Source organism: Chinchilla lanigera, unplaced genomic scaffold, assembly GCF_000276665.1.
Source record: "Chinchilla lanigera isolate Chin_1 unplaced genomic scaffold, ChiLan1.0 scaffold00017, whole genome shotgun sequence".
Taxonomy (NCBI): domain Eukaryota; kingdom Metazoa; phylum Chordata; class Mammalia; order Rodentia; family Chinchillidae; genus Chinchilla; species Chinchilla lanigera.
In genome coordinates, this window is record NW_004955418.1 from 25,257,314 (window position 1) to 25,269,317 (window position 12,004).

Here is a 12,004-nt window from a genome sequence, read left to right on the forward strand (position 1 = left end):
ATTATTCACACACACACACACACACACACACACACCAAATAGTTAAGATAGTTATGCAGCTAATTTCTCTTAGTTCATTGAAAAGAAAGGTTTGTGCTAATATTGCTTGGACAATATTTAATGCCTATATCTTATACTCTGAATAATTTACTATGAAAATAACAATACACAATATATTAATATTGTTACTCTCCTATTAACCTGTTTTGAAATTCTGTTTCATTTTTTACTTTTAATATTTTCTTTAAAAAAAAATAAAGTCAGAGAATGGTAAAGGACACTGCAGAAGCAGGGACTCTCATGCTACTATTTCCAGGTGTAGCTATCACTAAGTATTTTTGAATAGTGAAAAAATGATGCAGCGGAAGGAAAAAGGAGAGATAATTTAAGAACTACTGGGAAACAGATTGCACATGAAGAGGAAAGACCGTTCATACAGCTTCTCCATGCGCAAATGTAGGAAATTGAATTTCTGCAGTATTAACTAATTGTGCAGTATATTTTTTCAAATGTTTTATGCTATGTTACATAAAACCTAAAGGTTTGTTTAATTTCAGACACTCAGCTGACCTCCCCTCATAACATGCCAATAGGAGTTTTTGAAGAAACCCTCTAAAAGCAATTCAGAGTAGAAGTAATATCAATTAAACAATAATCTTGGTTAGAATATATGTGCCTCTAAGAGAACCTCATTATACATGTAAAACTAATATCATCTAACATAAATGAACTATCCCTTATTAAAAAGTTTCTCCAATAAGAAAACCCATATTTTCTCATAGCAAAATAATGTATCTTATAATTAACATAAATCAGTCACCTTACAGATACATTCTATTTTCTATTGCTTGAATCTTTCCTCTCCTTTCTCATTGGTGCAAGCATCCCTGATCTCATTCTCTTGCTCACAAATGAAACTGAAATAATTCTGATTCATGTATAGATCAAGCAGGTGAAAATATATGAAATGATTTTTCCACATTTGAATTTGCTTTTTCATAGTTACCACAAAGAAAAGGAAGGAAGATAGGAACGAAGGAAGGAAGGAAGGAAGGGGAGAGGAAAGAAGGGAAAAAGAGAGAGAAAGAAGGAGGAAAAGGAGAAGAAAAGGAAGAAAAAAGATGAGGAGAGAAGAAAGAAAGAGGAGGAGGAGAAGCAGGAGGGGAATATAGGAAAGGGGCTGGAAAGGGAAAGGAAGGGAGAGAAGAGGAGAGCACACAGGAGGGGTAGGGCGGGAAAGAAGAGCGTAGTCCTCTTGGTACCCAGTTCTTTCAATTGTCTAAAGTTGTTGGGGAATGGCTGAAAAACTGGTAGAAAGTGTTGTAGAGAGAATACAGCAGCATGTAAAGTGTGAAGTGTGTATTCTTATTTTCCACTATAACCCGATTTTTTAAATGTTGCAAAATGTAGGAGTGGGTTTGCCCCAAAACTGAGAAGACAAAACAAGATGAATATACTAATAAATGAAACATGAGGAAATAGACACTTTCTGATGCTGCCAATTTAAAATAAAGTCACTTAGGGAACGTTGACCATATGTATTAAATGTTAAAGAGTATACACTTCCATCCGCAGCTGGCTCAGAATCAAATGTCTCTACAGAGAAAAAATGCAAGCTTTTACTTCACTTATCAACTTACCACAGGGAGAATTTGGATGGCGTGACTATAGGAACCACAGTTGGTTTTCCCAGCAAACTTTGAATTTCAGCCTCTGAAAGGATACGGAGATCCAGGTGGATGCTTTTAAGACACACTCTCCTTGTGGAGTGCAGGAGAGCGTACCGGTGCAGGAGCACCTTGGATGCTGTTCAACAGAGATGCTTGATCCGGATTCCAACAGAGATGGAAATAGACATTTGAGAGGGAAGAGGTGTCACATTGGTGAAGAGCTGGCCAGGAGGCTCTAAGGAGAGGTTTAAATGCCCAGGAAAGGGCTTTTGGAGGACAGGGGTCACCTTCAGTATCTGTCAGCTCCCAAGAACCCACAGGACAGAGCTAAGTAAGAGCTGTCCACTTTTCCTTCTTCCCTCCTTTCCACAAATATTTGACCAATGGCTCTGGCTAAAGTTGCAGCTGGTTATTGGAGTACAGAGATGAACTTGGAGACCTTAAATTTATAGTGAGATATTAAAAGAATCTCACTTTTTTCCCACTGATGCTTCACTCTGGATCAACCCGAGATGATTAAGAAGAGATGATGTTTGCCTTCAACGTGGCAATATTGTAATTATCTTGCTGGTCTGAAAATGTTAATTTCAAAATTGAGAAATATATTTTTCTATGTGGCAGAGTAAACAGAGTAAACATTGTAACCTGAGTATCTCTGTGACTGCCTTGTACTTTGTGTAAAGCTTCATGAAGCTGCTGGAGATATTTACCCACAGAATTAACTATCAAGAAAAGATGAGGAAAAAGTTAAGTTTTACTTTGGTTATGAGCCACACACAGTATCTGTTTAACATATTATCTATAGACAATAAAAAGAGTCCAAAAAGCAGGTTACACAATAATACAAACTGAGAATAAATTGACTTATGATATTAAACTATATCTATTTACTTTATTAATAGATACATTACATGGAATGATAAGTTATATAAGTGAATACAACATAGACTTAATACCTGATTTCTAAATAGTTAAGAGACGCTACATCCTGACCCAAGGTAAGAGAGTTGAACTAGGAGAAAAAGCAGATTTGAAGCTGGGCACATTATTTTTCTCAAAATGTGGACAATGTATCTATGCATTTAAGAGTTGCTTTTGGGGCTGGGGATTTAACTCAGCTGCACAGCGTCTGCCTGGCAAGCGCATGGTCGAGAGTTCGATTCCCGGTACCGGAAAAAACCAACAACAACAACAAAAAAAGCCCCAGTTGCTTCTATAACTATCCAAATGCACTTGGAAAAACTCACAGTCTAAGAAAGTACTTTGATTCTCAGGTACTACAATAATGATAGGTATATGAGGTATTTAAGAGCAGATTTTAAAATTTTAGTACTTTTCAAATTACAGTGGTACCTCGGTTATGAACTTAATTTAAAGTTTTGGGGAAGACGGCTGCATTCGCGTTTGTGTGGGGAGGAGGCTGGTGGTTGTTTGTCACCTGATGCAGAGTTTGTGAACTGACTAATGCTGTGCAGAACACTTTTGTTTGCAAACCGAATCATTAGTGAACAGAAGTGTTGGTGAAAGGAGGTTTACTGTATCTCACTCTCTCTTCAATTCTTCACTACCTATCCAACAGCCTCCTGAGAAACCAAACAATGTGTCTGATATTTGTCCTCTGCCTTTTATATTTCTTTTTGTCTTTAGTAGGAGGCAGGCATTTTAGATCCATCTGATATTTAAGGAAGAGGCTTGTTCTTCCTTACTCTTATTAAATCAACCCACTTGACTATAATTGAAGAATAGAGAACTAATAAATCAAGGAAAAAAACTTCACACCAGCATATGACAAAAATCAAATACAAACTGAAAAGGATATATTAAGAAGTTCACTCACCTTGCAAAACCATTGGCTCAAAGTAGTGTACATGCTAGCGTATCTCCCGTAAGAGATCAGAAGCTTCCAATGAATTCAGATGTATTGACAATAGTTTTATTGGTTCATGATGTCCACCTGCTAGACGGTAAATTACCTGGACTATCACACAGAAATACAGCATCTTAGGGATGATGTTTCCATGTGAAATGTCAGGAAGTCAAAATGCATGGCAAGTCAGACCGACTTCCTGTAAAATGAAATTCCCAAGTATTCTTTCTGTGTTACAATTCAAAACCACTTCCTGAAAGATGAAATTCCAAAATTTTCTTTCTGAAAGTATTTCATAGACTTAAAAGACTATACATTGATAGCAATGTATAGTATCAATTTTAATGCAAAAGACATGCCATATATATACTGCCATGGTATGTAACAAATGTTAATCATTACACTTTATTCAGTATCTGCTATGTATAAATCAGGATTTAATGTGCCCTTTACAAAATGTCAACTAAAACTCATTTAAAAATCTAAAAAAATGATTGTGCAATATTAGGGTTTGCTTGTATACCATTTATAAAGTATGACATTACATTCTGTTGTGTCTACAGTTTATAATGGTTTGCTTATATATCATTTATAAAGTATGACATTAAATTCTGTTGTCATGTCTACAGTTTATAAGACTTTCTGTCTAACTGATAAAATATGAACCACATGGAAAGTTTTTAAGTACAGATGAAAGACATTCCTTCCACTAAAACTTACTTTTAGAAGGAATAAATGCTACAACTAGAGCCAGACAGAGTGGCTCCTGGTATCTAGCTAGTTCCCCAGGCTCTGCTGGGCTGCCAGCTTCCTTGGGTTTTTCTGGGGGGTGTGCCATTTGACCTTTGTCTGGCAAATACCTTTTCTAGTCCATAGAGATTCTCCCTCTGCAATAGTTTTACAAAATGTTTCAACAAAATGGTAAAATCACCTTTGGCCTCTGAAGGAAGATGAGGATAGCCTTAAGTATAAAAACACTGTTTTAAAAAATATTTTGATTTTCTTTTAAAAATGTGTCAGTCCCAGGGTTTTTGTTCAGTTGCAAAATGTTGTTTTAGAAACCTAATGTCCTAAAACAGGCAAGAGAAACACGTGCTACTCCAAAATGAAAGATGTGTGATGCTAGGCGACTCTGCCTTAAATTTGTGTATGTATTGTATCTAACGATACACACAGCTTCATAAACATCATAAAAAGGCTGGTATCAAAGTGTTCTACATCAAGGGTCAGTGAACATTTCCAATAAGCACTGCCGTGAAAATCTCTAAGAGAGAGAAAATAATGATTCCAAATCAAATACAGTCATCCTTATTGTGAAGGGCTAAGAAGATAGCCCAAAGCAAGGGGAATTCTACTTCTTTTATACAGATTCTTGGAAAGAAAGGAGAAAGTCGAATCATTGAATCATTGATAAGAAAAAGTAACAGGAATTACAAATTGTGCTGCTATGAACATAGGTGCACATATATCACTGTGATATGATGTTTTTAGATCTTCTGGGAAAATACCCAGAAGGGGAATAGCTGGGTTGAATGGGACCTCTAGACCTAGTTTTCTGAGGAATCTCCAAACTGATATCCACAGTGGTTTCACCAGTCTGCATTCCCACCAGCAGTGGAGAAGGGTTCCTATTTTTCCACAGCCTCACCAGCATTTGTTATTGGTTGATTTTGCAATGCTAGCCATTCTTACTGGGGTAAGGTGGAATCTCAGTGTTGTTTTAATTTGCATTTCTCGAGTGACTAATGATGCTGAACATTTTCTCATGTATTTATTTGACAATTGCATTTCATTATCTGAGAAGTGTGTATTCATCTCAGATGCCCATGTTTGGATTGGGTCTTTGAATTGGGGGGGCTGATATTTTCTAATTCTTTATATGTTCTAGATAGAAGCCCTTTGTCTGAGGGACAGTCAGCTAAAATTTTTTCCAAATTTATGGGTTTTCATTTTACTCTGCTGGTGATTGCTTCAGATGTGCAGAAACTTTTCAGTAGGATGAGATCCCAGTTGTTGATTCTTTCAAGTCTTTCACGTGCTAAATTGTGGATGCACCCCAATGTCCATCCACAGAGGACTGGATAAGAACATTGTGGTACTTTTATATAATGGAATATTACTCAGCTATAAAGAAAGATAAACTGGATTTTATAGGTAAATGGTCACAATTAGAGGCTATACTCATAAGTGAAACAAATCAGACCTGCATCTGCAAGCACCACATTGTCTCAGTAGTGTAAAACCTGAAAGAGTTAACAAAAACTCAGAGGTATGATAGACGTTGCAAAATGATAGGAAAATGCTCAAGGGTAAAGGGCAACTGGGATGTGGCAAAAGAGAAGTGAAAGAAGGAAAAATTTTGTATGTATGTACATACAGGATAGTTAACACAGTTGATCTACTGTCTTCTGTTTCCTTGCTGAAAGAAACTGTTAATGCATCCTTGATTGATCAATATTGCATGCCTCTATTTGTTTTCATGAGAAACCACTTTGAAGATATCAGTATGTTCAACAACAAGCATTGTTAATTTCCTACCACTTTGTTTGTAACTATATTGTCTCTATTATTCTTTTGCTATTTTGTAAAAGGTTGTCTGTCTGTTAATGTTTTCCTCCTTTTATTTTTAAAATTAAAAAGAAAAAGAAAAAGTAACAGGAATTTTAGAAACTATTCTGGCCTGATTTTAAAGAGGAAGAAATTGAAGCCCCAAAGAAATTTAGTGGCTTGCAAACTGAGTTTTTTTTTTTTTTAAATCAATGACATAATTAAATCATTATCTCAAAGATACCCTACTGAAATTAAACTATTAACAATTAAAGGGCTACAAATATTCTAACATTCCATTTTTTTATTTGTCAGACTTTTCTTACAGGGGTATTTTCATTTACCAGAAAATTATACTATTTTTCCTGTAGCAAAGTTTCTGGATAATGATACACAGATATCTCAAATTTTAGTAGTTCTCTGTTCTCCATAAATTCTATTTCATGGGATGGAACAAGTAATGAATCCAGTACTGCAATATCAATTTCGTATTAGCATCATCCTAACCTGGTTATGCCAAAGTCTATGCTGAATTAACAGCAAAATAACTATCCTACATGCTGGTGAGCAAAGGCTAGGTATTACACTGTTTCCTTTCTTAAGAAATGAACTGGAAAAATCAGTTGTGATGTCTTTAAAAATACCTATTTCTGACCCCACAGTAATCTGCTTCAGGTTAGCAAGTTTATTATATGTATAATTAATATTACTATTATTGAAACAAACTTTGAGAAATGAATAATAATACAGTTTAACCAATATTTCTACTGTAGAAAATATTTACCAATATTAGTTCTTGCTACTTGTGTAGCTATTGCATAGAAAATTTGTTCAAAAGTTTCAATTTCACTGGTACAATATAGAGATTCTGGGGCAGAAAAATTCCAGCTCTGGTGACTACTAAACTTACACGAAATCAAGATTTTTCTAATTTTTGTGTGAACTCTATGAATAGACTCACATTTTCACCTTGTACATAAGATACTTTATAGCTTAGAATGTTTAAATTGAGATTGCATAAAAAGAAATATAAAATTCTACTAAGGTTTGATATCTTGTTATGTTAACTATTATCACATGGTAGGTAGTTGAAATTGAGATTTTACTAGTTGTATTTTTTTTTTCTAAATAAGTTTGTACAAAGTGGTCGCAGTTCTTATTTCTTTGTTACTTTTCCCAATTACTGGACATTACTGAGAAGTACAAGAAGTATGGGTTTACCAGGTTTCTTCATTGGGAAATTTCTTTTTGTATTGAAAAAAGAAATAATCACCTATATTATATAATACATAACAATTGCTACTGTGTTTAGTATTTTTTAATACTAAGTGAGAGTGTTGTTGTAGACATCACAACTAATAAAACCCAATACTATGTCTTATTTCATACCCGGTTCTTATTTTTTAATATTGTTTTAAGCACTAAGGACAATATTAACTCCTAAGTTTTTGAAAAAATATACTAATGTAAATCTTTCTCAAAGATTGTCATGGCTATAATTATTAATTTATTGTGAAAAAATCAACCGTGGTAAATTATGATTAATTTATTTGCATTTTCACCTCAATATCTTCATGTGTCATCTTTATAAATCTCCATTAGTGACTTCAGTATTAATATTATGTCTTCTTTATGAAGATATATAATTTCCAACATTTCAAAATCAGAATTTCTGTTCATTTTGTCGAAGTTACCATCTCAAGGGGCCAGGGATATAGCTCAGTGGCACAGCGCCTGCCTAGCAAGCAAAAGGTCCTGAGTTCGATTCCTAGTACCAAAAAAAAAGTTATCATCTCAGAGTAACCACATTTTAATTCCATGCTGGAGACAACAGGTGATACAATTAATCCCTGCAATGTCACCATGGAAACCAGTTATTGAAGACTGGATATGGTAGAATTGAAAATTAAGAGTGATTGAAGAAAAAGTTAGCAAGTTTGAATACTGCTTTACTCACTAAATGAAAGAAACATTTGGAAGGATTCTACTGTTCTAGTGCATAGAACTGTAGAATATACAGTTCTACTATTTGAACTGGAATCCTTGATTCTTTCTTGATTCTAATTCTGTGTAAACATCTTAGGAAGTTAGCAGATGGACACTGATTATGCTTGACAGCAGGAGTTCACAGAATGACAACCTACAGTCCAAAGGCAAAAAGCTGCAGGATTTTAAGTTCATTTGCTTTTGAACTGAACATTATTTTATCATTTTAAATGTTGTTTTATAACTGGTATGTGAACCATGCAGTTCTCTAGATAGCTATACAGACAACTATGAACTGGTATGCAACTTCACAAAAAGTGGCAAGAAAAGCTTAACCAGAAGAATGTTTCATAATCAATGGAAAATATATGCAATTAGAATTTCATAAACTGTACTGACCAGAGTGCATTCATTCCTTTCCTATTTTCTATAGCAGCTTTGGAGCTGTATGGCAGAGTGAGAGTGTTGTTGTAGACATCACAACTAATAAAACCCAAAGTCCTTACTATTGGGCAACAAACAAAAATATTGGCTGCCTCTGCTTTACATTTTTGCAGATCTTGACAATTCATAATGCATTTTCATCATAATTGTCTTATTTGAAGTTCACAACATTGTTGTGAAATATACTGTGTAAATCTCTAGCATGTTACCATTATGAAGAATTATAATCTGTATTTTACAAGAGAGAAAACTAAACCTTCTAAGTTTTAAGTGATGTTGCCCCTCTTTTTGTCTCAAAATTATATTATTTTCCACTAGAGGAATCTCTTCTTCCATCAAATATTGATAAATTACAAACTTTATTTTATAACTGTTATGTCAACCATTCAGTTCTCTAGGCAGCTCTACAGAGAACTATAAACTGGTATGCAACTTCACAAAAAGTAGTTAAATTCTCTAAATGGTTCTGAATCAGATTTTTATTGTTTTGAATTCTGTGTGTGGCAGAGAAAGAGAACAAGCCAAGGACCTTATTCACAAATCTTTGGGTAAGGTGACATTGGTATAGCCACTGCTGAAGTCCAGAGGGCACCACCTTCCTTTCTGATGCTTATTATGAGAAATCAACATGTCCTTCAATTCCCAAGTCCAGTTAGTCACCAGGCAGAGAAATTCCTCAAGGTGTATCAGAGCCTTGGGACACTGGGTTCACTGAAATGAAGCCTTTTAAAAGCAAGAGTAAAGCGGGGGACCTATCTTTAGAGTTGTCTAAAGTGACTTTAATTTGCTAATTAAAAATAATGTATTGCTTATGATACTTCAGTGTCTGTGTTAATCTTCATTTTGTGCATATATGATTATTTCTTCATCACTTCATAGTTGTAGTTTATACATATATTTTTAGGTGAATTTTGTTAATATGAGTGATAGACCAGTTAATATTTATAAAATGGGCAAAACAAACAGAGACAGATGCTAATCTATCAGAGGACACTTGATATTAAAGAAATGCTTGAATACGATTGGAATACTTTTAGTAAGTAATGCAGTATCTACAAAGAATCTTTTACAAATATGTTTAAGAATAAATTTTAGAATTGAAACAAGGTTTCCCAACTGTAAGAAACTGTCTTTTCCCTCCTAGGAAAAGACATGCAAGTTAGTGAGGCCAAAGCTGACAAGTGAAAGAGAAAAGAAAGTTTGTCTATAAAAGGAACGGCTCTGGTGGAAAATATTATATGACTGAGGAAAGGGATTTGATTTCTGGTGATCACAGCTAAGAAGCAAATGCTCTCCCTTACTACCTACAAATAAAAGAAAACTAAGAAATACACAAATGCACAGCTTACAAGAAAAATACACAGTACAATGTTCAAGAAAGTTTTAAAAATTTAAAAATGGAAACTGATATTCTCTTGAACTTGCATGCCTTCAGATCTATGAAGAACCTAAGTAAAATCAAACAAATGAGGAAAATATCTGATTTCATATTTGCTGACTTAAGTAGCACTAACTAGATATCAGTCATGGAAAGTTGGAAAGAGTTAAATCACTACACATTTATTGATTGACATATAGAATGGTGCAGATAATACCTCTCTAGCTTTTTCTTTTTGTACTGACAATTGAACTTATGACCTCATGCTTGCCAGGCAGGTTCTGTGCCACTGGGATATGTCCCCAGCTGTACTTACCTAACTATCTTGGAGAAAATCATATGATAAGTTTCTAAACCAGAAAATTTCACCAGGATTTTCACAAAGGGCCAGTACATGTGAAATTGCTCCTTTGGGGCTGCTATCTTAATAAATTAAAAGAACCAGCCAGACAGTACACAGCTGTAGTCCCAACTGCAGCGGAGGCAGAGGCGTGAGGATATTTGGAGCCTAGGAATTCAGGGACAATAAATACAGAACTGTAAAAACACCACCCAACACGAACTCAAAAAACTAAAGGAATTAAAATATTCATCAATTTCTGTGTTTATTCTGAATGTTATCACAGCTAGTGGTTCATTCAAGCAATATTAGCGTACATAAACATGATATATGTTTTACTCATTTAAATATTAATTTCTCAGGTTCCAGGCAGGCATCCTATGAAACTGCTCTAAAGATTATTGTTATTAATTACGATAATTTCACTACATTTTTGTTAAGAGATCTGATTTATTAAACTGCACAATGTTGTCTTTCATTTTTTTTTTTCACTTTTATAACTTTCTAAACTCAGCTTCCACTGCTTATGTTTAACAGTTTGTGAGTTGTGTTAAAATGGTTTGGAGTCAAACTAACCATCAGTAACCACGTCTTACCAGGCTTTCAGATGAAAGTAATAGAGCGTATATTAGAGAGTTTAAGGAGGAAAAAATTACTAAGACTACGATGAAAACCTGATAGATTATCCCAGTCAGACATGGAAGATCCACAATAAAGGGCAATGGACATCCTTCCACATACACCATGACACTGTACATAGAGGCCAACCTGATGCCCGTGAGGCTGGGTGGTAGAGGCCAACCTTCTTTTTCGGCTTCGTCCTAATGTGCAGGATAATAACACATAAGACTGGCTGTATCATATGTTATAACCCACACGGAACATTCTTTGGTAAAGGGTAATTCTCACCCTTCCAGTAGAAAATTAAAAGCATTTATAAAGACTATTCCAGGGAAATTGGATGGCCAAAATTTATGCAAAAATTCCACTGTACCAATATTAAAAAATAGCCAAATACTAGTAAATATGATTATAAATCTCTACAGTACAGTATATCTGATGGAATACATTCAAGTAATTCATATATTCAGCCAATAAACATTTGTGATATGAGTTATATGTCTTGATTTATTTCAGGTAGAAAACATTTGTTGCCAGGAAAAGAGTACAATTTAGTAGAAACAATGAAGTTAGAAAAACAGTGCACTCAGTAGACAAGTGGCTTCTCAGTGATTTAAACTGGAAGAAAATACTAGTCTTCTGATATGTGGAGGGCTGAAAATAAATGAAGAAAGTAATTGAAAGATAAGTAAAGAACGATGGGTTCTTTAGAAGAATCAAACATAAAGGTGAAATTTATATTTTTATTTATTTATTTTATTTTTTTGGTCTTTCTCTGGTACTGGGAACCGAACTCACGACCTTGCGCTTGCCAGGCAGGTGCTTTGCCGCTGAGCTAAATCCCCAGGGCCCTAAAGGTGAAAAAATTAGGAGAATATATTAGTCACGATTGCATTGCTGGGACAAACTACACAAGAATAGAAATTTAAAGGAAAAGAAGTTTCACATGGCTTTTGGTTTCAAAGGACTGAGTACATGCTAAGCTGTCTATTAGTCAGAAATACCATGGGGAAGACCATGGGAGAGGAAAGCTTCTTGCCACATGACATGCCTAATCCTAATCCTAATCCTAATCCTAGCCCTAACCCTAACCCTAACCCTAACCCTAACCCTAACCCTAACCCTAACCCTAACCCTAACCCTAACCCTAA